This window comes from Tenrec ecaudatus, chromosome 12 (genome assembly GCF_050624435.1).
Source record: "Tenrec ecaudatus isolate mTenEca1 chromosome 12, mTenEca1.hap1, whole genome shotgun sequence".
NCBI lineage: Eukaryota > Metazoa > Chordata > Mammalia > Afrosoricida > Tenrecidae > Tenrec > Tenrec ecaudatus.
Window position 1 is genome coordinate 49,816,973 of NC_134541.1, and position 25,870 is coordinate 49,842,842.

Genomic DNA, 25,870 nt, shown 5'->3' on the forward strand with positions numbered 1-25,870 from the left:
ACCACTCAGCTGTCCCATGGGGTCCCTTCAGCACCGAGGTCCTGGCAACACAGCCTTGCCAGCACTCTCCATGTGTGTCCCTGTCCACTTCTCAACGGGCGCCAAGTTGGAGGTGACCCCTAAACCACACACATTTGGTTCTGGAATATGTTTTTGCCTTTCAATTTGAGGCTCTTTTAAAAAATGCTCGATAAATCCAGACCATTTGAGATTAATAAGGCATGCACAGAACACTAGTACTAGAAAATCACCCCTCCATTCGCACAGCTAAGACAGGCATTTCCATGTGTCCAACACCATTCTAGGCCTTTAGGAATCTTTGGCGGCTCAGAGGGTCCCAGGTGCTTTGCGGTAACTATGCTCTCTGGGATAGGCAGTGTCTGCCAGGGGTTGCTGCTAAAACCTGGCAGATGGCACGCCTACAGGTCAGACACTAGTGAATACTAGCAGGGGTTGTCCAGAGTCAGCACAGATCTTGTGTGGCCAGAGACTCCTGCTTTTTCCAAGATAATAAAAAATCTATTACATCTCAGTGGGGGAAAGAAAGCACTTGAAATGGCATTTCAATTGCTTACTATCATAGGAACGGCCAAACAAAGTGCAGGTACAGGCCAAGTTTAGGCGTGCTAGAGGTCAGTGTGGAACCAGTTTTGAAACACCCCAAAACAGACTACTGTTTATTCACATCTTGCTAGGGTAGAGGTTTAATTAAAATTAAAGCTTTGGGTTTAAGATTAGCTTTTATTCCAGTAGATAATATTCACTATTGTTATACCTACCTGCTATCTTCCAGCATATTCTTAGTAGGCTTCCTCTCTGATCAATGAGATTCCCATCTGCCTCTTATTGGAGGGTTTTAAGTTAATTTTGATTTTACATTGTCCTACATGCTATCTTAAATGAGTCTACTAATACAACCAAGACCTCAAAACTGCTCCCCAAATACTATCAAATGAATCCTTTCACAGCTCCACATTAGTAGAACCAAACCCAAACCAATCCCAGCATCACCAAGGCAATTCCTACGAATCGAAACCCTACAGGGCAGAGGCGAGCTGCGTCATAGGGTTCCCAGCGCTGTGAATCTTTACTGAAATATACTGACACATCTTTCTCCTGAGCAACAGCGGTTGGCAACCATTCACCTTTTGGTTAGCAGCCCAGTTCTTTTGTATGGTCTAGTAACCAACTCCAAACCAAACTCACTGCCATCGAGTGAATGCTGACTCATGGTATAATAGGGCCCTGCAAATAGCCATTGGCTCCAGAAGCAACTTCTGCCAACCCAGTGGAACACAAGTTCTGGTATTCTGCTTTCAGGCAGATTCATCAGACACCAGCAGTGACATCCCTTGTTCCACATCCTCTTCTGAAGCTGGCTTGAAACTCTGGCAGTCAGTCCCGTCAATGTACAGCTGCAACCATGGCTGGATGATCTTCAGCAAAATTTTGCTTACATGTGACATCGACGATATTGTTCTATGACGGGTACAAATACAGATCGCTTCCAGTCCGTTGGCCAAGCAGTGGTCTTCCAAATTCCCAAGCATATCCAAGTGAGTGCTTCCAGGGCTTCCATCACCTGCTGAAACATTTCAATTGGTATTCCATCAATTCCTGGCACCTGGGTTCTGGCTAACGCTTTCAGGGCAACTTAAGTTTCTTCCTTCAATAGCATGCTACCACATGGAATGGTTGAATGTACAGTTCTTCTTGGTAGAGTGACTCTGTGTATTCTTTCCATCTTCATTGGTGCTTCCTGCATCGTTCAACATTTTGCCCATACAATCTTTCAACTCCAGGTTTTAGTTTTTCTTGAGTTCTTTCAGTTTAAAATATGCTGTTCTTCCTTTTTGGTTTTCTAGGTCTTTACACATTTCAGTAAAATATCTATTTGTGTTTTCATTGACTATTCAAAGGCTATGACAGTGTGAATCACAACCATAGATCAGCTTGAGAAGAATGGGAATTCCAACACTTCATTGCGTTCACGTGGAACTTGTACATGGATCAAAGGCTGATGGATGGCTCAGCAACTAGAACAAGGAACTACTGCCTGGTTTAAAACCAGGAAAGGCATACATCAGGGGTGTATCCTCTCACTGTACTTATTCAATCGGTGTGCTGAGCAATAATCAGAGAAGCTGGATTATACAAAAAAGAATGCGGCATAAGGCTTGGAAGACGGCTTACTAACAATCTGAAATACACAGACGACACAACCTTGCTTGCTGAAAAGTGATGAGGACTCGAAGCACTTGCTAACAAAGATCAAGAATCTCAGTCTTCAGCATATAGTACAACTCAATGTAAAGAAGACTTCGCGAATCCTGATAAAAGGGTGAAGTTGTCAAGGATTCTGTCTTGCTTAGATTCACAATCACTGCTCATGGAAGTAGCAGTCAAGAGAGCAAAAGATGTGTTGCGTTGGATAAATCTACACAAGACTTCTTCATAGTATCGAAAGGAAGGATTTGGCATTTAGGACTAAGGTGTGCCTGATCCATGTCATGTATTTTAAATTGCCTCATAAGGCATGTGAAAGTTGAGCATGGAAAAAGGAAGACTGAAAAAGAGCTGATGTATTTAAATTATGGTGCTGGTGAAGAACATTGAAAGTACCATGATGGTCAAACAAAATCAAGCCAAACTTACTGCCACTGAGTCAATTCTGATTCATAGACTCTATAGGACAGGGTAGACCTGCCCCTCTAAGGACAAACAAATCTATCTCATAATAAGTACAGCCAGAAGGCTCCTTAGAGACCAGGATGGCAAGGCGTACATACTTTACACATGCTCTCGGGAGAGACGAGTCTCTGGGGAATGACATCCTGCTTGGTAAAGATGGACTGATTGACACAGTGGCTGCAGCAACGAGCTCACGTATAGGACCAAATGTGAGGACAGTGCAGGGCAAAGCAGTGCTTCCTTCTATTCTGAGATTATGGTTTAAAACTTTGTTTTAAATTTAAATAGCCCCAAAGACGTATATACTCGCGCATAAGCCGGGATTTTCAGCACATTTCTAATGCAGTTTTTGTGGTAAAATTAAGTGCCTCGGTTGCTATTGGGTTAGCTATACTCGAGTATACGCGATGGCTAGTGGCTGTATGTTAAATAGCACAGATCTAGATTGAGCTTCTGTGGGCAAGACAGAGGTCCTCATTCTCTTGTATGTATTTATAGGGTTCCAAAGCCTAGCACACAACAGGCACTTGACAAGGAAAACCAAAAGTGCCTTTCCTTTTATTGCCACATGGTCAACTTGCTCCTTGCCTCCCTTCTACTGAAGTTCCACATTTCACTCCTCTAGTTTTGTGTCCTCCTCTGCAAAGCACTGTTCCTGGACGTGGGGAATTACACAGCCCAGTAGGAGAAAATCTCGAAGGCTATGCAACATCTGCCTGACCTGCCTACCTGCCCGACTGGCCAGGCCTGCGCAGTCTCCTCCACTGAATGGGAGCATCGTAATAGTTCTGTAGGAAATGCTGAAAGGCCTAAGGCCCAGGTAGTGGAATCAGATTCTAAACAGTATACTTGTGAAATTCACGTCTGCTCACAGTGCAATGGCTAAGATAAAAACAGAAAATAACAAATGTTGGCCAGGATGTAAGGAAATTGGAGCCCTTACCCCTTGCTGGTTGGAATGCAATATGGTACAGCTGCTGAAGAAAACAGTGCGGTAGTTTCTGAGAAAATTAAAAAGAGAATTGCCATATGACCTAAGAATTTCAATCCTAGGTATATACTCAAAGACTTGAAAGCAGAGACTTACTCAGAGACATGCACACCAATGTTCACTGTAGCACTATTCACACTAGCCGAAATGTGGAAACAGCCTAAGTAACTACAAACAGGCAAATGGATAAGCAAAATGTGGAACATAAATACGATGGAATACTAATCTGTCAGAGGAATGAAGTCTATCTACACACACGCGCACACACCCCACCATCCCACCCCCAAAAGGAAGCTTTCTTGTTCCAATGTGGTCCATGGCTTGGGAGAGGGGCTCCAGGGCGGTGGTGCTGTCCTAGTCATGTTTGAAGGTGGGCCTCTCCAAGAGATACTTGCTCAGTCCTGCCAGCCTGCCGAGCTTGGACAGGTGGTCTCCCATCTCCTTAAGGAAGTGGTTCTCCAGAAAGTCGCAGAGATGCGGGTCTGTGTGGGTAGGCCCCATGCCTGCAGGCCAGTAAGGGTCTGGTTGAGGTTCTTTTCCAGGGTCAGGGCAGCTTCCGTGGGGTCCAAGGTTCTGCTCCCCCTCATCGTGGGATAGCTCTGCACCTCCTGGAAGATGGTGTGGCCACCACACTGGTTCTGAAGCTTCTATCGCAGCACGTGCCCTTGAGCTTCTCTTCCTGCATCTAGCAGAAGAAGCGCCCCACCCCCACCCCAGCCCCTGCACTCCAAGGTCAATAAAGATGCCCAGAGAGAGGCAGGTGTCAGAGGCCTGTGGATGCACCAGCCTTAACTTCGGCAGAATAATTCAGACAGATCTCAGAGCATATGATTGGTCAAAGATTTGGAGGTAACTACACATGAAATAAAACAGTGTTAGCTGGTCCCCAGTCAGAGGGGATGGCCAAGATGGTCCTGGAGGTGACGCCTGGAAAGCGGAGAGTGGTCAGAGGTTGGAGGAAGGGAGTCCCCGGGTCTGTTCCGTCCAAACATTGTTGATGCAAGACACAGATCCACGGGCCCACGGGGTGAGCTTCAGGAATGAAGTCTTGATACACGCTACAATGTAGATGGAGCTGAAAGACATTTTGCTGAGTTAATTAAGTTGATCAAAAAGGGACAAGCCCTATGGGATCTCATCGCTTATACAAAAAGACAGTAAGCACATGTGTAAAGATCAAAGTTTATTAGTTGTCAGCACAGGCAGGTGGGACGGGGGAAGGAGGGGTTAACAATGATGGAAACAGTGATTAAGAGTGGGTATGTTCTAACGATGAAATCTTACACATCGATAAAAGACGACGACGACTCTGTAAAACACTAAGATATGGACGTAACTAGAGGACATTATGCCTAACAAACGTAGTCAATCTTATAGACATTGAATCACACCATTATTATAAGGAATATTAAAGAAAAAAGAAAAGTCGTTTTTACACCAAATGACAAAGCGTAAAGACTATGAGGGGGCTAGGGAAGGAGGCAGGAAGCGGAGAGGGCGAAAGAAAAAAAGATAAAGAACCACATTTCTGGGATATTTAATGGGATACTATTAGTGATTTGCTGAGATGGGCTGTGAAACGACACAGAATGTGCCTTTTCTTTACAAATCAAATTTAATCCATTAATCGTGTTTTTTGTTTGTCTGTTTTGAAGAGACGGTAAAGGGTCGCAGCCTTAAAAACCTTCCAGATTCCTTATCCCTCGCGTCATCTAAACATTGATCTGAGGGCTGTAAAGGGAGGAACAGTAACACGGAGGTGGAGTTGGGTTCTTCACTGACATACAAGTTCTTTAAAAAAAAAACCAACAAACGGTCGGGTTGCACTTGCTGTCAATAAGGAGGCACTTGTAAGAAACGGAATCGGCAAAGCTGTGCGATATGTATTTACTACAACAGCAAAAGCAGCTGTCGAGGCCAAGATGTGGTTCCTTAGTTGAGAGATGCCGGGCCATGGCTGCATGTAACATTCCAGTGGATTGCCGAATAATTTGTGTAGTGCTTGTTCTACTTCCTAGTTCCTTGCATAGTACCCGCGGTCTTAAAAGCCTGCCAAGAGTCATCGGCCATCTGAGACACCATAATCTGTCTTGGAAGAAAAGTCAAAAACAGGAGAATATGGGATGTATGATAAAGGGAAATTTCTTAACATGGCTTTTCAATCCATGTCTCAAGGAGCCCTGGTGGCACAGTGGTTTCAAATTGGGCGGCAATCCACAAGGTCAGTAGTTTCAAACCACCAGCTGTTCCAAGGGAGAAAGACCGGGCTTTCTACAGTGCAGAGTTATATCTCAGAAATTCCCAGGGGCAGTCACTCCCTGTCCGATAGGGTCACTATGAGTTGGCATCCACTCCATGGCTGGGAGATTCTTCAGTGAGACCCAAGAGTCTACTACCAAATGACTGAGCAGGGCTCTGCAAATGGTGTAATGGTCAGTGCCCTGCCCACAAGGAAGAGCGATCTCAGAAGCAGGAACAGAGAGAAGTCCCATGACCATCAAGGAAGAAGAGCAACAGGTAAAGTCAGTTCAAGATGTCATCAGAAGTGGCTGAGGCTGTGGCATGGCGAGACCATGGGACAGAAAAAAGGAGCCGAGCTGAGACCAGAGGCCGAAGCAAGGCGACCAGGAGATAGAAGAAGAGAGCTGAGACTAATGAGAATGTGTGACCCAGCAGCTTCCTAGTCCAGAGGCAGAAGCCAAGGGACTCCAAGGTTGACAGGCTAAAGACTGGAGAAAAACTTGGCTGTTGGCTGATGACAGGTGTTGCTGGGGTCCAACAACTGACTGCTTACTTTTTCTGATCTTGGCTTGTGGTAACTTGCTAACTTCTCTAATAGAAAAAACAAAAACTCATGGCCATGGAATCAATTCTGACTCATAGTGACCCTGTAGGGCAGGGTGGAACTGCCTCTGTGGGTTTCTGAGACTAAGCCTCATCTCTCTCAGGTGGAATGGCTTGAGGTTTCTAACTGCAGCTCCACTGTGCACTGTAACGCAATCCACTGTGCCAGCGGGGAAACCTCCTGAATATGGGTACTGTCTGTAAAGTCGGTGTGGCCACTGCGATGGACTGTCAACCCCAACAGGAAAGCAGAGTGCTGTGGGAGCAATGGTTGGTGTCAAGCACAGGGTATAAAAAGAATGGAGGGTGGAGGCATGCCTGATCTTTGCCTCATGGCAATAGACCTTAGGCCGACGAAGAATTAGATTCTCCTTCTCCCTCTCATAGCCCACAGAGGTCAAAATGTAATGGTTATTCACGTGGCTAAGTGCCTCCACAAGCGACTGTCTCCTTTACCACGAGACCAGAAGAACTAAGACAAGGGATGTCCCTATTATATTTTGATCCAAGATTCTACAGAAGAATCCTGATCAACAAGGGGGAAATTCAGAACAGAATTTCAAATTCTCACAGTCCCCAGACTCCCTGGAGCCAAGAGAGCTGGATGAACAATTGAAACTATTATCCTGCGAGAATCTTTATACCTTAAACCAGAAATATCCCTGGAAGTTTTCTTAGAAAGAAACAAATTTAGTTTTAAGCTGTAAACTATGTCTGCCTTGAGCATTATCCTCTTTTAAGAACTAACTATATGGATCAAATAGCATTTGATTAACAGCAAGATTAACAGCAACTTGAAAGATTAGACAAAATCCTAAAAGGGAGGTTAGAATGACTGTACAATTGGAAGAATGCAGGGCTGTCACACACCTTCAATCTGTAAAAAAAGGAGGGCAGTACCAGCAAAGCACAACAAATCAGGTATGACTGTACAGAGACTATTTTAACAGGCACAGTTATCTGCTTCATCGAATCCTGTGATATGTAATGCAAGCCATAACAGTCACGATAGTCCTGGCCCTGCTGTGGAGTGATGCCGGGTCAGCAACCCGATAGGACAGGACAGACATGCCCCTGTGAGTGTCTTGAGATTGCAACTCTTTATATTCGGGGCTAGAAAGGCCCGTTTGCTCCAAGGAGGTGCTGGCGGTTTCAAATTGCTGACCTCGCATTAGCAGCCCTGTGAATAACCAACGTGCCCCCAGTGCTCTGACAGCCTAAGATTCACCACCAGCATCTCTACCTTCACAACTCTGACCGCCAATGTTTCTCTCCCACAATAGGACTACAGCAAAGAAAACCTGACATACCAAATTTGTTGACTCCCTTTGTGTTGTTCATCTATTAAGTAAAACTCCCATGAAAAACAGAATAAGTAAGAAGAATATGGGGTCCTGACACTCTGAAAAGGTGTTCCTGCTTTCTAATAAGCCTATATGCCAATTATATCATTCATAGTCAACCATTTAAACCAAGTTTGGGACTTTATAATTATTGCAGCTTGTTGAGGTAAGTCTCATTTCAGCAGAGAACATAATTGCTCAAATGTGACTCAATGATTCATGATTTAACTCAAACTCTTCCATATGAATATTTCTTTAAAAAAACAATCACATGCCATGGTGTCATCTAACTTATTGATTTGATATCATGAGCTGTTCTGAAGCCAATTCCTAACTATTGGGGGGTGAGGATTTCTGTTGAAACACGATCCACAGAGAATACCTTGCTTCCAGGATCCCTTTCTTAACACTCCCATCTGGGAAGCCCTGCAAGTCAGGCTTGTAAAGCCCTGCGTAAATGGAAGCCCTGGGGTGGGGGTGCCCTTGCTTAGAGGGATGAGCTATCTCTAGGAACTCAAAACTGGAAGCTTTCTTTCAGAAAGGGAAATGGGTTAGTGAACAGCTGTGAGGCTGACTTTTACCAAGTTCTTAAATGAATGAAGACACCCCCACCACAGGTGAGTAGCATGTGGTGGAGTTACGGAGAAACTTGAGGGGAGGGGGAAGTATTAAGGTTAAGAAGACAAACAAGCGACATTAAAGAAATAAAAGGAGGGAAGCAGGGGTGGCAGAGGTTGCTCCCCAACTGAGTAGGCCACATGTAAAACTTACAGTGGTACTTTTGGGTGATGCTTAACAGAAGGCAAAAAAGGATACCCAGGGCCAGTTCTGAAGAGATCCCTGACGTGGGATAGGAAGCTCGACCTGGACTAAACTCCAGAGAACACTACCCAGAGTCCACCTACCCTAAGGGTTACAGAACATCAGCCAGGAGTGAGGCCGATGGTTGCAATCAACAACAGGGGAGGGATCGATCCTGCGGTCTCCAAAGTTTCATTCCTTTGGTGTTTCCCAGGCACTCCTGACCTCCGACCTAGCTCTCAAGGGGAGTTATTGCCAAACCACCTTCTATTTGCACAAGCACCGTTTTCCCCAGCACTTCCTGCAGGCCTTCTCTGACCCTACTGTGCATGGGTGGTACTCTAGTCAGGGTACAGATAAGCAAGTGAGGTTCAAGTGACGGGAGCGGAGCAGCAGTCAGCAAGAAGGCAGATGGGGCAAATCCTGACGCTCTCCCTTCTACACTTCCTGCACCATAAAATCTCATCTCAACACGAAGAGCCAACACTTGTGACTACTTCCTGCATGTGGTGGCCTTCCCAGGCTTTCTCTGATGCAATCCTCGTGCTGTTTGTGTGTTTGTGAAGGGGAAATAGACCAGGGATGAAAACAGCGTGGTTGCGGTCACTCGAGTTGTGAGGACTTCAGAGACCCTCTCCTTGACCTTTTCAACACCCCCAACTAGCGTTGAGGATTTACCATATGGGAAAGGGGTCCCCGTAACATCTGGGATGCCCGACTGGACGCTAAGGCCCTTCTCCTCAGCACAGCCCCGCACAGCCAGGAGGGCTGGGGCAGGTGCCAGGCCGGGTGCCAGCGTTCTTGGCTGGCCCGGACGGAGAGGCTTGCTTCCGCCCGGCCTGGCACCGTAGGCCCCTTCGGCTCCTTCGCCGTGGCCGCCGTCGGGGCAGGGGGTAGTCCCGGTAACCCGGCCAGCGGCCTCGCGGGGCTCCCAGCGGCCCCGCCATGCAAACGGCGCGGCCAGCCCTGCCGCTAGGGGGCGCAAGGAGCCGCTCCCGCATTCCGGGAAGTTGCCACCGTGGCCGCCCGGACCCTGAACGCGTCCCGGTCCCCGCGCGTCGTCCCAGCAGCCCCGCGACCCCGTCCTGCCACGTCAACGAGCCGCCGAGCTCCCCGAGGCGCAGGCAGGCCTCGGCTTGCAGCTGGGCGCGCACGGCCCGCGGGCACCCCATTCAATCGCACCCCCTCCTCCGAGGGCCTCGGCCGCCTTCCGCCCGCCCCCATCCCCCTCCGGCCGGACTCCAGCCCAGCAACGTCATCCGGCGGCTTCCCGACACTTAACCCCTTACTCAGCCAGCTGTGCGCCGCCCCGCCCCGCCGCCAACTTTCTTCGTCCAACTTCGGAGTTCGCAGGCGGCCCGACGGCCAGGCCGGGAAGGAGGAGTTCCCCGCGTCGCGCCTCAGGTCGCCGCGGTCCTCGACAGCAAGGGGCGTGGGTTCAGCGGCGGGACACGCTCAGCAGCCACCCTGCACGGGGCTCGACTCCGGCACACGCCCCGGCCCCTGGAGCCCGACCCCGGGGTCCACGTTGACGGGGGCGGCGGCGGCAGGCGAGCCGGCGGCGCCGGGGGAGGGGCTGCCAAGGAGACGTGTCACTCGCAACCCGGCCGGCCCAGCCCCAGCCCCCGACGGCCTGCCCGCGCGCCGCCGCAGCTGCAGGGCCCGACCAAGTTTCTCACCTGCAGCTGCAGACGCGGGAGGAGAGCGAGAGGGCAGGAGCCAGCGCCGTCACGAAGCTAGCAGAGCGGAATCCACCGAGCCTCCGCTGAGAACCCTCCACCGAGCAGCTGCAGGCACCACGACCCCGACGCCACCCGCCCAGTCTGCCGTCCGGTCTGGCCGCTCGCTGGCTGCGTGCGCGCGTGTGGAGTCGTGGCACTTTCTGCTTCGGAGCTAGCGAACGGCCCCCTCCGCCGGGATCGCCGCCTCCTGCCTTCCCCACCCGGGCCCAGCCATTCATCGGGCCGCCTCTCCTGATTGGCCCGCGCCCCGCCACTCCGCCAAGCATCCGCCACTCAGGGCGTGGACCACCGGGCCGCGGCGTCATCCATTGGGCGGAGAGGAGGGTCTCCGCCTTGGCCAATGGGAGAGGGGAGGAGCTGGGGGAAGCCGCGGGGGCGGGACTCGGAGGGGCGGGGCTGCGTGGCGTGGCGCTGGGCCCTGCGAGAGGCGGGGAGGGGCCGCTCCGCCCACTACTGGGAGGAGGTGGTTCACCCTCTGGCCCCGCCCACCCAGGCCTGAGGCTCAGGCCAGCAGACCGCTGTTCAGACACCCGTGGAGCGTTAGTAAGTTCGAATCTCTGCATCCCGAATCCTGAGAGCTGGCAGTGAGTATCACCCTGACTAGAGTTGTGACACTAGCAAACAGCTAAAGCAAATGCTTTATTTAAATATAGCCAGCTTCCAGTCTTTTCTATCCAAACTTCCTGCCTTTCAGCGGAGGCTGACTCATAGTGACCCTATAGGGCAGAATGGAATTGACCCTGTGACTTTCCGAGACTGTAATTTTTTTTACAGGATTCGTAAGCCTCCTATTTTTCCGGCAGAGTAGCTGGTGGTTTCGAACTGCTGAACTTTAGGTTAGCAGCCCAATATGTAAGAACTACACCTCTAGGTCTCCTCTGTGCCCTAATAAAAACCCAAACCAAACTCACTACCATTACCATGGAGTCATTTCTGACTCTTAGGAGCCCTCCAGGACAGGGTAGAACAGTCCCCGGGAGTCCCCAAGACTGTGACGCTGTACGCAGCAGCCCAACATGTCAGCACTACACCTCTAAGGAACCTCTCTGCCCCACGATCCCAACTCTACCTTACAATTCTGGCTAGAGCAGCGGATGTGCACTGGAACCGTTTCCCTGAAAATAAGACACTGTTTTATATTAATCTTTGCTCCCAAAGATGCGCTAGGTCTTATTTTCAGGGGATGTCTTATTTTTCCATGAAGAAGAATATGATACACATTTATTGTTTTATTAAAAAAGACCTCACACTTCTTGTCTGCTCCAGCTGCATTGCAACGGTCCAAAGTCCAGAGTTACAATAGCTTCGCGGGGGCTTATTTTCGGGGAGGTCTTATTTTCAGGGGGATGCCTTATATTTCAGCAAGAGGCAAAACTGTAAGTAGGTCTTATTTTCGGGGATGTCTTACTTTCATGGAAGCAGGATAGGAACTAGAAACACAGGGAATCCAGGGCCGATGATCCTTTCAGGACCAGTGTTGTGAGTGGTGATACTGGGAGGGTAGAAGAAGGGTGGGTTGGAAAGGGGAAACAGATTACAAGGATCTACATGTGACCTCCTCCCTGGGGACAGACAACAGAAAAGTGGGTGAAGGGAGATGTCAGACAGTGTAAGATATGACAAAATAATAATTTATAAATTATCAAGAGTTCATGAGGAAGGGGGAGCAGGAAGGGAGGGGAGAAAATGAGGAGCTGATGCCAGGGGTTTACGTGGAAAGCAAATGTTTTGAGAATTATAAAGAGGAGGGTAATGAGTGTACAAATGGCCATATTCTGCTTGGTCTGTTTAGGGAGGGTTTAGCTCCAGTTCCTATCTTTAGAGAAATAACATTTGTACACTCATTACAGTCTACCTTGTGGTGTTTTACCCTATGCAGCAGAGAAGGCTCCAAATTCTTACCTAAGAAAATGCACCTGAAAAAAGGAAAAAGAAAATGTACCTGTCCCCCCCCCCATCATGATCCCAATTCTACCTTACAAGTCTGACTAGACCAGAGGATGTACACTTGTACAGATAGGAACTGGAAATACAGGGAATCCAGAACGGATGATCCCTTCAGGACCAGTGGTGAGAGTGGTGATACTGGGAGGGTAAAGGGAGGATGGGGTGGAAAGGCGGGAACAGATTTCAAGGATCTACATATAATCTCCTCCCTGGGGGATGGAAACAGAAAAGTGGGTGAAGGGAGACATCGGACAGTGTAAGATATGACAAAATAATAAATTATCAAGGGTTTGTGAGGAAGGAGGGAGCAGGGAGGGAGGGGGAAAAATGAGGAACTGATGCCAGGGGCTTAAGAGAAGAGCAAATGTTTTGAGAATGAGGGCAACGAATGTACAAATGTGCTTTACACAATTGATGTATGTATGGATTGTGATAAGAGCTGTATGAGCCCCCAATAAAATGATTGAAAAGAAAATGTACCCGTCTGTCCAAAAACTTCATTATGTGACTTTTCACTCACTATTTGACCAAGTAAGTCTTTCAATTAAAATAATTTTAGCCTTGTTTCTAACTATTATATCATTGTCTCTTAAAGCTAAGACTTTGAACTTGAACCAAAGCCAGATTCTTTGAAATTAAAGTTTCTGAGGGGCCACAAAAGTCGCAAAAGCCTGTTCTTCCCTACCTCAGCCCCTAACCGCCATTGCACAACGAGGTATCTAATGTCAATATCACCTCCTCCATGCCCACATTTGTCGCTTATAGAGGGTCTGGGTTCAATATCACCTTCAATATCACCCCCTCCATGCCCACATTTATCGCTTATAGAGGGTCTGGGTTAATCATCCTCATTTTTAATCACAGAAATTCCTTAGCATATTAGCAATCATTGGGAATTAATTTGGATTAGCTTTTTTCAGTAGCAAGTCTGGCTGGAAATAAAAGTCAAGAAGCCAAGCATTTGGTTGGTAATTGTCACCAACTGGTTAAAATTGATCATGGGTAAATCCCAGTCCATGGGTGACACAACTACTTGCCAAAAGGTTGGCCATTTGAAGTCATCCAGAGGTGCCTCTGAAGAAGAACATAATGCTCTCCTTCTGAAAAGTTTTTAATCCATGAAAACTCCATGGAGCAGTTCTCGACATACATGAATTTGCCATGAATAAGGAATGTGTTAGGCTGGATTGACCAGAGAAACAAATCCAATGACACTCATATGTCTAAGAGAGAACTTTATATTAAGAACTAATTACATATCAAGCAAACATCCGAGTCTAGTCTCTATCAAACCCTTAAGTACAATAATAGTCCATAAGTCCCTCTTCAAACTCAAGAAGTCACATGCAATGATGTAGAACACAGGAACATCACCAGCCGGTGGGTGCAACGTCTTGTAGTTCCAATGACTGTGGCTGCATCTCCAGTACTTGGGCAGGTCTCTGAGTGGTGTCAACAGGAAGGTGACGGCACCCAAGGAGTCATCATCAGGCTGTGATCTGATTGACAGGCTAGACTCCACCCTTACAGTGTATCAAGTTGACACAAAATTATGTAACTATCACAGGGCATAAACTCGCTGGAAACAAAAACAGTAAGCCAGTTAACCTTTCTGAAATTGAGTGTATTCTCTTTAACTAGGAAAATCTCTCCCGCCTATGGGTTTTAGCCTTCTTTCATGTACTAGTGTTTATAGAGTGCAGAGTGTTTACTACCAGGATGGGCAAGCAACTTAGAGTGATGCCCAGAGCAGTAAAGATCCACCTGTACCTGCCCCCTGAGGATCTTATGATAGGCAGGGACCTTCTTTCTCTTGGTCACTGCTTCATTCAGTATTTCCCAAAAACAGATCTGGAAATGAGGCTTTTGGTAAAGTAGTAAACTTGGGAGTTGACAAAATGATGACGGGTCATATCTGACCTCCAGCTCCCAAGGCTGATGGCCACAGATAGGGGCCAGACATACCTTCCGCCTCCATCCTTCTTAACCACGTTCTGACACCATTCTTCCATGTTACTCTACTTTTCTGCTGGGTTTGGTTATTCATTGTTGGGGTCACACAGAACTCACAGATAGATGGAGTTTATTAAGGAAGTTAACAGACACATTCAGGACACAATTGCTCAGTCAGGGCAGTTCCTTCTTTGGCATGTGTACAGGCAGGCTTCCCTCTGGATCTCAGCCTCTTAGCCTGGTTTCTGTCCTGCTTATACAATGTTACAAAGCTTTTTTTTTTTTTTTATGGCTACCAATAAATTCCCAAAGGGCATGCTACTCTGCTATAAGCCTCAACCCAAAGGCACTCTTGTGAGTCAGCAAACCCAGGTCCTCTAGTTGCCCACAGGCATTCTACTACATAATCCAGCCTCCTATTCAAAACAATCAACTTTACTTGCTCTGTAGGCTAAGAATCCACCACTCTAATGATCTCATCATAGTTGTTCTCCTCCCCCTTGACCATGCCCCCACCCCTCCTCCGCCTCCTCCATGATCTAGGAGTTTCAGTGCACAAGGATCTTGGAGTCCAAATGACCCACTCGACTTCTGGCTCTTCTCTTTGGCTGGTAGTGAAATCCCCCCTCCTGCTTCTGAGATGGCTCATTTTATACTCAGCAGGAGGGCACTTCCAGTGAACTCTATTAGCAATCACTCAGTACTGAATCACATAATCAAATCAGGATCTTCCCTTGCCTTCTTACCTAGACCAATTAGGAACATGGAAGTTGTTTGATGGAGTTAAAAGGGCTGTGACTAGAAGAGGTATATAGGTAATTCACTTCATTGCACAGGTGATCACAGCAAACACAGAAAAGTAGACAAGTGAGATACGGATGGGAATGAGTCAATAAGGTGTGATATTGGGCAAGGTACCACCATTGGCAACTGAGGCTTGGTAGTACTGAAGAGTTTGGGCAGACCATGTAGAGCACATTCCAGAGCTGTCCTCCCAGTTCAGAGCTTCTTCTGGGGCAGGGAGTTGGGTGTGTATACTATCTCCCTCCGGGCTTCAAGAAGCAGAGAAAGCCTTCCAACAGAGAAGTAGCTGCTTGCAGCAAAAAACCTTAGCAGAAAGATGAATGAATTCAAGGGTTTAGAAATGGTCACAATAGTGTGTATTATGCAACTTTGACCTCAACACCTCACCCAGGGCCTGCTCAGGAAAGAGTAAATGTATGTTCCATAAACACAGTTAAATGAATGATAGGATTACAAAGTTCCTAGGAGTGAGGAGTGTTTGCAAAAAGGCACTCCCTGTCTGTTCCCTCCCATAGTTCAACATTTGATTTGGCCTCAATACAGCATACTTTTCAACACATAAGCAGGTCTGGCCTTTGCCTTTCTCCCTTTCTGCCCCCCTCATGCTGCCATCCCCAGTCGTGCTGTAGAGACCCCAGACATGCACACCCACCTCTGTGCTCCCGCAGCTGAGTCAGCCTCACTCCACAGCATGGTCTACTCACAACCCCTGCTATCACCTTACGGCCCTGTTCCAGCACCCAGTCCAGCCTCTTTGGTCTTTGGAGGCACCTTGCCCTCTCCAAACCTGTGTCCGGCAAAAGCAGAGCCATCACTACTAGCACTGGCCAGATAGAGACTGGCGATTGAGAAAATAGGGGGCTTCTTCCTGGTTCAGAGCAACTTGCTCAGCTGCTGCCCTCTGTGGTGAGGTCCATACCAGCCAAGGCCCTCAGCCTTCCAATTGTAGTTGTTTCTGTTGTTCGCTGTCCTGAGTGGGCCCCCAATTCATGAAACAAAGGTTGCCTATGTCATCCCCATAAGGGGTGTGAATCAGACCATTGTGATCCATAGAGTTTTCATTGACTCGTTTTCAAAATGGTATGGCGAGACCTTGCTTCCTAGTTTAGCCAGACCTTCCTTCTTGTAGCCTGTTCAGCATCATCGCAACACTCTAGCCTCCACTGAGAGACAAGTGGTGACCGCATGAAACGCATCGTCTGGGAACCAGACCTGGGTTTCACACATAGTAAGCGAGAATCCCACTTGCCCTAGCCCTTCAATAGCATGCATAGAGATCCGTGTAATAGTGTAGCCTTCAGGACAGATCTTCTTAGTGCCAGCCCAGGCTGCAGCACAGGAAACAAGTCCCTGCTGACTCAAACGACAGTCAATACTACTCTTAGCAAGCACCGTGTGGGCAGTGCAATGGTAAAGAGAGGACTGAGGTGATGCAGGAGCCCGGGACAGAAGAGGTACTCAGATTGATGGGGGCAGTGGGACCTTGAAAGAGAAGCAGAGCACACTGGGCAAGTGAGCACAGCACAGGAGTGCAGGTAAGAAGCAGCATGCCACAGGAGGGCCAACTGCAATGCCTCGATTGCCCTAGTAGGAGGGTGAGAGAAAAAGGGCAGGAGAGATGTGAAAAGGTGAACTTACGGGCCCACCAGGACACATTTGGGGTTGATGTAACTCTTCCATATCTTGATCATACGGATGGCTACCTAACAATGGTCTCAATTGATCGAATAGGACATTTAAAAAATTTTGATTCATAAACAAGACACTTCAATAAGGCTGACTCAAAGAAAGGAATGTATTAGGTTTTACTTGTGTGTTTTAAAACAACAAATGTTAATATTCAGAAAAATTAAACATAAAAGAACAATTATCCATCAAGGAGGCTTGGTGGCAAGTGGATTATGTGTTGGGCTGCTAACGACAAGGTCAGCAGAATAAAGTGCGAGCCCCCAATCCATTCCTATAACCGTGGTTCATTTGTCTTTGGTTCACTTTAGAGACGTTATTGTCATTTTATGTTAGATAGCGTTATCAACCGTCCCCTTGGTGCATACGGTAATTCTATTCATAGCGTCATTAATTTAGCCAGTGGTATAGATTTTAAAACACAGTTGAGAAAGGGAAATTATAAAAGTATAGACTGTACACTTAAGTGTACTCTTCAGTGACTGGACACTATACAAAGAGCGGGGATTGGTTAGGGCAAAACTTTCAATAATATTCATATCAGCAGAGTCATATGTAACAGAATAGTACATGTTGTGTCATTATGGGAAAAAATGTTTTCCCTCCTATCTGTGGGCTCTCATTTTACTCTTTCATTGAAGTCTTCTGACAACTAGGCATAGAAATCCCATACGATCGAGTAATACCTCTGCTGGTATATACCCTGAAGAAGCATCCTTAACAAGAGTGCAGATGCACTCTTCATAGCAGTACAGTTCTCAATAGCAACAAGCTGGACACAGCCCAGCACCTATTAGTAGAAGAATGGATAATGAAAGTCTGGCACATACATTCAGTAGATACTAAAATAACAATGATGAAACCACTAAACTATTCATGACAGAGATGGACCTAGAGAGCATTATGCTGAGAGAAGTTAGTCAATCATAAAAGGAAAAATATTGTATGAGACAACTATAAGGAAAAACACCAAGACAACAGCTTCATACCAAAGGGAACAGGCTTTGGAGATTCCTTCAGTAGAGTAGGCAAGGATGGGAAGATGAAGCAGTAGACTAGAAAGTTTGATGGTATTTGGGTGAAAGGTTGGTTAGAGACCCATAAGAGGAAAAAGATAAATCAGGGGAAGGGGACAGGATAGAAAATGGGAGTGGAGGTAAGGGTTGATGAGTGGTTTTAACTTTTGAATTGAGAGTTGATCATCTGAAGTGTAAACGCTCCCCACCAATTCACCATGAGAAATTAATTAAAAAATTTAAAAATTGCAGTGAAACCTCATTGAGATAAGCTCTCGCAAATTTTCTAATCTCCATCCAGAACGCAAGCATCAGATTTGTCCTGTCCCTTTCCACATGTAATTCACAACCCTGTAGGGAGATTTCAAAAAGTTCTTGGGAGAAGTCCTTTATCTTTTCATCTATATTTCCACCTACTTTCTGAGCCCCCCACATGTATGCTGTGCATAATCACCTGGACCCTTGAGTTTTGGCCCGCCACTAGTCATAGCCCCAACCACTGAGCTTCATTCAGATGCAAAGAGTTAGACTCCTGAACTTCAAAGGGTTAAAACAGAATGCATCTCCTCCTCACTCCTTTCAATACCTCTTCTTTATCCCAAATGTAGTTTCTGGCACTGACACCGCCATACTCCCCATCATTCAGACTAGAAGTGGAGGCTCATAGGTAGTGCTTCCCTTTTTTCATATCCCATGTGCTCCAAGCTTTCCCAGCTTCACTTCCTAAACAACCCACACGAAAGATCCTTGCACCTACCATCCTTGCCAGTGACCTGCCAAAGCATTTATCCCCTCTCATCTGAACTATATTGACGGTGCCCCAACCTGAGCATCACAATCCCCCAGAAGAAACTCCTCAGCATAATGAAGGCCATATATGAAAGACCAACAGCCAAGGGTGCCCACAAGACTTGCAGCACAGTGTTGAGTGAGTGTGGTGAGAAGGGGAAACATAGTCTAGTTTCCATTTTCAGGGGAATTGTGTTCAGTTTTTCCCCATGGAGCGTGATATTGGCCATTGTTTGTACAAGATTAAAAAGCAGATATCAAAAAAAAATTTTTTTTAAGCAGATATCAATCAATCAGATTCCTATATACCAGGGAAGAGAGCTCTGGAAAAGACCTCAAGAAATCAATACAACGTACAATAGATACACAAAGGATGAAATATCTAGGAATTTAGTTAGGAAACCTAACTAAAGAAACAAGAGACGTTTACAAAGAAAACTACAGAACATTATTACAAGAAACCAAAAGAGACCTACACAAATGGAATAATGTTCCGTGTTCATGGATTAGAAGTCTTTGATTGTGACAATGTTAATACCTGAAGAACTCTACAAATACAAAGCAATTCCCATCTAAATGCCAACTTCATTCTTTAGAGAAATGGAAAGACGAATTACCAACTTCATATAGAGAGGCAAGAACCTCAGGATCAATAAAGAGCTTCTTAAAAAAAGAACAACAAAGTTGGAAGCCTTGCACTACTTGACCCCTAAACCTACTACACTGCCGACACAGTGGTCAAAACGTCATGGTACTGGTATAATTAGATAGTCAGACACCATGGGATAGAGAGAAGCATGGGACAGAGTAAAACCCAGAAATAAAAGCATCCACTTACTGACAACTGATTTTTGACAAAAAACTAAAAACATTAAATAGGAAGGGACACTCTCTTCAACAAATGGTGCTGGGAAAATTGAGTCTCCATCTGCAGCAGAATGAACCAGGTTCTACATCTCACCCCATACAGAAAACAAACACCCATACACACGCAAAAATCTAAAAATGGATTAGAAACCTAAATGTAAACCCAAGAACTATCAGGATCATCCATGAGGAATAGGGACAAACTTAAGAGCCTTATTACACGGCACACACAGACTACCAAATATAATAAAGTAACATACACAATGGAAGACAACATAGAGGACTGAGATGTATTAAAAATAAAGCACTTATGCACATCAAAAGAGTAAAACAAGAGTCAATAGATGGGGGCATGGAGAATCTTTCCCAATGATACATCAGAGAAGGTACTAATTACTAAAATCTATATAATTCTGCAACATCTCAATAAGAAAAAAGTAATCCAATTAAAAGTTGGGTGAAGAACATGAATAGGCAACTCACAAAGGATAACAGTCAAATGGCTAACAAACATGAAGAAATGCTCACAATCAGTAGCCATCTGGGAGATGAAAATCAAAACAAAATGAGATATCACCTTACACCCACAACCTTAATACCATTCTAAACGACAAAGAACAACAAAAGTTGGAGAGCATGAGGAGAGATTAAAACTCATACACTGCTTATGGGCTTGTACAGATGTACAACCATTGTGGAAAACAATAGGACAAGACCTAAAATAACTGACAATAGAAATACCGTGTAACTCAGCAGTATTTTTGCTGGGCATATACTCCTGAGAAATAGAGGCAGAATATAAACAGATGCATGCACTCACATACTCGTTGCAACACAATTCACAATAACAAAAAGCTGGAAACATCCTAAATGTTTATCAGTAGAAAAATGGATAAATAAACCTTGGCGCATTCACGCAATGGAAAACTATACATCCCTAAAAACTTTGATGAAACCATGGAACGCCTAATGACATGGAGGGACTTGGAAACTATTCTGCTGAGTGAAGTTAGTCAGTCACAAGAGGACACATATCATATGAGTCCACTACTATTAGGATAAACACAAAGATGACGGCAGACTCTGATCCCAGGTCACGTTATCTTCTAATTCCATCTCCCAAGCAACAAGGTGTAGAGCTGCTTGGAGTTCATGAACAATCTATCACCCCCTTTATATGTCGACTTTATATGTATCTATCACCCCATTTATATGTCTATTTTATATGATCTATCACTTGGACAGAGGGGACCTCACCTCAGCTGAGATCAGTTTTTTCAAGAAGTGGGGAGAAGATGTCTACTCAGTAGCTGCCCTACAAAATTGTGCTAAAGTAACCCCAAATCTATAGACACTCATACAAGAGGGATAAGTGAACCTTAGTGGAAATTCAAATCAAGATGGGGAGAGGAGGTGATTTCATTTCTGTCAGTGGGTAAATGGGGAGGAGTCACCTCCCATGGGGGGAAAATGCTTAACAGTATCTATGTAGAACTCAAGGGAGAAGATGCCCGTCCTGTATTCCTAACCGGACACTTTTGACCTAGTTTTCATCCAGTCTGTGTGCTACAGACTACCGGGACTTTAGACTCAAGGCACACAACATCCCTCATAGGCCACGCCAGCAAAAGTCGATGTTGAAACCCCACTATGCAAACATGGCTTTTCGTCAAGCTCACGTGCAGCCTTTGGATGTAAGGTTGGAGCGGCCCTACTGTGAGACACAGCAGATGACTGCTATCTTGAAGTTACGGAACTGGCGGTCATGGGGCTTTGGTTTGGATCTCTTGTCTGGAGAGTGGCCAAAAATGGTGGACCAGAACTACTGTATTTACTATTTTAATGCTCTCCTTGCTGTCTAATGACATGTATTAATTTTGTAGGCATGCTTCTGCCTTTGTGGATGAATGCTATTGAAACTTTGATCCTATCACCAAACTGCATTGTTTGTGTAATTAAACAAGAGTTTAATAGGTACAAATCCAAATTTCAGGTTTTGTGGCTGGTAGCCAGCCTATTCTTGTATAATTTCTTTTTCTCAACAGTGTTTTAAAGTCTAAAAAGAGTAGATTTTTTTAAAAGTACAATACTGTCTGTAATAGGATTATTATACCCATCCACATTCAGTGAAATCTAAAAAATCCACAAATTTTATTCAAATTTGTGCACCAATCACCAAAGATAATGATGAAGAAATTGAAGAATTCTACCAACTTCAGTCTAAACTTAATCAAACATGCAATCAAGATACATTGATAATTATTGTCTGTGGGAATGTAAAAATGTTAATAAAAAAGAAGAAACAGTAGTTGAAAAACAAGAACTTAGTGATAGACCTGAAACTGGAGATTACATGATAGAATTTTGCAGGACCAAATGACTTCTTTATCACAAAATCCTTTTATGAACAACAAAGGGCAACTATGCATCTGTACACGTGGACTTCTCCAGATAGAATACACAGAAATGAAATTGACCACATCTGTAGGAACAGACAATGGAGAAGCTCAGAATCAGCTGCTAAAATGAGGCCAGGGGCCGAATGTGGAACAGACCACCAGGTGCTCATGTGGAAGTGAAGGTTGAAGATGATTATAATTCAAACAAGTCCACGAGAGCCGAAATACAACCCTGAGGCTATCCCACCTGAGTTTTGAAAACATCTCAAGGACAAATTTGATGCATCTGGCATTAAATGACAAAGACTTGATAAGCTGTGGGAGAACATCAAGAATATGATTCATGAATAAAGCCAAAGGTCATGCAAAAGATACGGGGGAAAACAGCGTGGATATTAGAAGAAACTCAGAAACTGCATTAATCATAGAGTAGCGAAGGCAAGTGGAAGAAATTCTGAAGTAAAGAGCTGCACAGAAAATTTCAAAGGGCAGCTCCAGGAGACAAAGGAAAATATTTTAATGAAATATGCAAAGACACAGAGTTAGAAACCCAAAGGAAGAAATCACTAAGCATACCTGAAATGTAAAGAACTCAAGAAAAACATTCAAGCCTCGATATTGAAAGATTCTGTGGGCAAACTCCACCACGTCTATGCCCGTTGTCCTGTGGTGGCTGGGTGTCGCTGTGATGCTGGAAGCTTTGTATCTGGTATTTCAAATGCCAGCAGGCTCACCCACAGTGAACAGGCTTCAGCAGAGCTTCCAGACTAAGAACAACTAATGAAGAAGGACCCGCCTCCCTACTTTGAAGGAAGAAGTCCCTGAAAACCATATGCTCACTTCAAAGCACTGTCAAATAATGAAAACCTAAACAAAGGAAGCAGATCATTGTCAGAGATACTGCCACAGTACGGCCTCTCATGTCCTTGAAATGTGACAGAAGAGATGATTTCTTAGAGGGGATGGACCAGGGCAATGTAAGTTGGATAGAGCCGGGGGAGGGGGGGGAGTGGCAGCCTTTGGGGTCTTCATTTGCTGATGGGGCATGACTCAAATAAAGAGAAATAGCTGTGAAAATCTTCTAATGATTGGAACTTGGAATGTGCAAAATAAGAATTTAGGAAAATTGGAAGTGGTCAAAGTTTAAATAGAATGCATGAATATCAATCTCTTAGGCACTAGTTAGCTGTTATTGGACATTTTAAATTAGAAAATCATATGATTTACTAGGCATCATTGTTAGAAAGGATCTTGCTAAATCCACCATGAAGTGCAATGCTCTCTGTGATTAGATTGTACCCATCCACCTTCAAGGAAAACCAATCAATGCAACCATAATTCAACTTTATGCACCAACCACAAAAGCTAGTGCTGAAGAAATTGATGAATTCTACTAACAACTTCCGAAGGAAATTAATCAAACTGCAATCAAGATACATTAATAGTTATTGGTGATTAGAATGCAGTAGTTGGAGACAAAGAGGAAGGAACAGTAGTTGGAAAATATGGACTTGGTGATAGAACTAAAGCTGGAGATTAGATGATAGCATTTTGAAAAACCAATGACTTGTTGATAGCAAGTGGCCTTTTCAACAACACAAAAGGCCCCTATACACATGGATTTCCCCAGAGGGGATGCACAGAATGGAATTGACTACATCTTGGGAAGGCACACTAGAGAAGCTCAACATCAGCAACTAAAGCCAGACCAGGAGCTGACTGTGGGACAGGCCATCAATTGTTCATATGTAAGTTCAGGATAAAGCTAAAGAAAATTAAAACAAGAGTGAAAATAGGACCTTGAGTCTATTCCACCTGAATTTCGAGAACATATCAAGAACAGATTTGACACATTGAACACTAATGACAGAGACCTGAACTGCTGTGGGAGGACATCAAGATCATCATTCATGAAGAAAGCAAAAGGTCATTAAAAAAACCAGAAAGAAAGAAAAGATCAAAGTGGATGTCAGAAGAGACTCTGATTCTTACTTTAAAAAAAATCATTTTAATGGGGGGTCATGCAGCCTTTATAACAATCTTTACATACATTAATTACCTTCATCATTCTCAAAACATTTGCTCTCCACTTAAGCCCCTGGCATCTGCTCATTTTCCCCCTCCCCCCGACTCCCCACTCCCTCATGAACCCTTGAAAATTTATAAATTATTATTTTGTCATATCTTATACTGTCTGACATCGCCCTTCACCCACTTTTCTGTTGTCCATCCTCCAGAAAGGAGGTTATATGTAGATCCCTGTAATCAGTTCCCCTTTCCTACCCTACCCTCCCTCCACCCTCATGGTATTGCCACTCTCACCACTTGTCTTGAAGGGATCATCTGCCCTGGATTCCCTGTATTCCCCGTTCCTATCTGTACCAGTGTACATCCTCTGGTCTAGCCAAATTTGTAAGGTAGACTTGGGATCATGATAGTGGGGTGGGGAGCATTTAGGAACTAGAGGAAAGTTGTATGTTTCATTGTTGCTACACTGCACCTGATTCGCTTGTATCCTCCCCACGACCCTTCCGTAAGGGGATGTCCAGTTGGCTACAGATTGCCTTTGGGTCCCCACTCTTTACTCCCCCTTATTCACAATGATATGATTTTTTGTTCTTTGATGCCTGCTACCCCATCATTTCAACACCTCATGATCACACGGGCTGGTGTGTTTCTTCCATGTGGGCTTTGTTGCTTCTCAGTTAGATGACTACTTGTTTATGTTTAAGCCTTTAAGATGCCAAATGCTATATCTTTTGATATAGCAGCTTTCTTCACCACATTTGCTTATGCACCTGCTTTGTCTTCAGCAATTGTTTTGGGAAGGTGAGCATCATGGAATGCCAGTTTAATAGAACAAAGTATTCTTGCATTGAGGGAGTACTTGAGTGGAGGCCTAATGTCAAAAAGAAAAAAGAAATGGGTAGCGGGGGAACAGGGCACTAACCCACCCAAGGGGAGGGTATTGTTTATATCTCCACAGGGAAAGAGGGACCAGACTTCAATCTGGTGCTCCAAGATGTAAATGCAACATGCTGGCATGGAGTAGGGAACCAGTGGAGAGGTCTAAAGGGCCGGCCCCAATCCCAATTATTTGGACACCTGCCCCTCCCACTAGAAAAATTTATTTCAGAGGACAGCACTGAAACTGCAGATCAGGGAGAGGGACATGTCTGATCAGAACACACGGGAGCAAATGAAGGGGGAGGAAGAGAGAGTGGAGCACATCCTGGCCCACCAAGCCTTGAGGATGATATTCCCCTGCTCAGAACAGCCAATCCACAGAGAAAACCATATGGCCGGCCCCACTATGAGACATGACATCTCCTCACTGACCCATAGCCCTACAGGGGACAACACCGAAGACACAGTGTGGGAATTGTGCCCAATCCGATACCCCCACACCGAGGCAAAACACTAAGGGCATGCAACAGAACAGCAAGGGGAACAGAGCAACGAAGTCCCCAGAGAATACCAAAAGTAGACTTTGGGACCAGGTCTTGGAACCCCATCAGACTCAACCGGAAAACACTCCTAAAGGTCAACAAACAGTCCTTGAACTAACTACAAGCTTTTCCTTTTTGTTGTTGTTGTGTTTTTGTTTTAGTTTTGCTTTTGTCATTGGCTTTTTGCTGTTGTTGTTTGTTTCGTTTTGTTGCTTGGTTTTGCTCTGTCTTGGTTTTGTGCATGTTATTATCTCCCAAGGTCTGTCTAAATAAGATAGACTGAATGAACAATCTTGAGGAGAAAACAATGGGACCAACATGGGAGAGGGGGAGGTGGGGGGAAAGAAAGTGGTGCTAACAAACCCAGGGACTAGGGAAAAATAATTGATCCAAATAGGTGGTGAGGAGGGTGTAGGAGGCCTCGTAGGGTGTGATCAAGGGTAATGTAACAAAGAGGAATTACTGAAACCCAACAGAAGGCTGAGCATGATAGTGGGACAAGAGGAAAGTAAAAGGAAATAGAGAAATGAGCTAGGAGGCAAAGGGTA

The 25,870-nt window shown here is 45.4% G+C and overlaps 1 protein-coding gene and 1 pseudogene across 4 annotated transcripts in view; both read right to left on the reverse strand.

The window, feature by feature from the left end:
- Nucleotides 1-10,592, reverse strand: part of RRBP1 (ribosome binding protein 1) — a 64,876-nt gene extending 54,284 nt beyond the window's left edge. For 2 of the 4 annotated variants that reach the window (XM_075564022.1, XM_075564018.1), the window contains exon 1: nt 10,350-10,592. The gene's annotated coding sequence lies outside the window, so the exon portion shown is untranslated. Of the gene's footprint in view, nt 1-9,959; nt 10,115-10,349 lie in introns of those variants that run through there. The other 2 variants (XM_075564021.1, XM_075564020.1) reach the window with 2 other exon arrangements.
- LOC142422652 (TAR DNA-binding protein 43-like) overlaps nt 9,643-25,870 on the reverse strand; it is a 44,662-nt pseudogene continuing 28,434 nt past the window's right edge.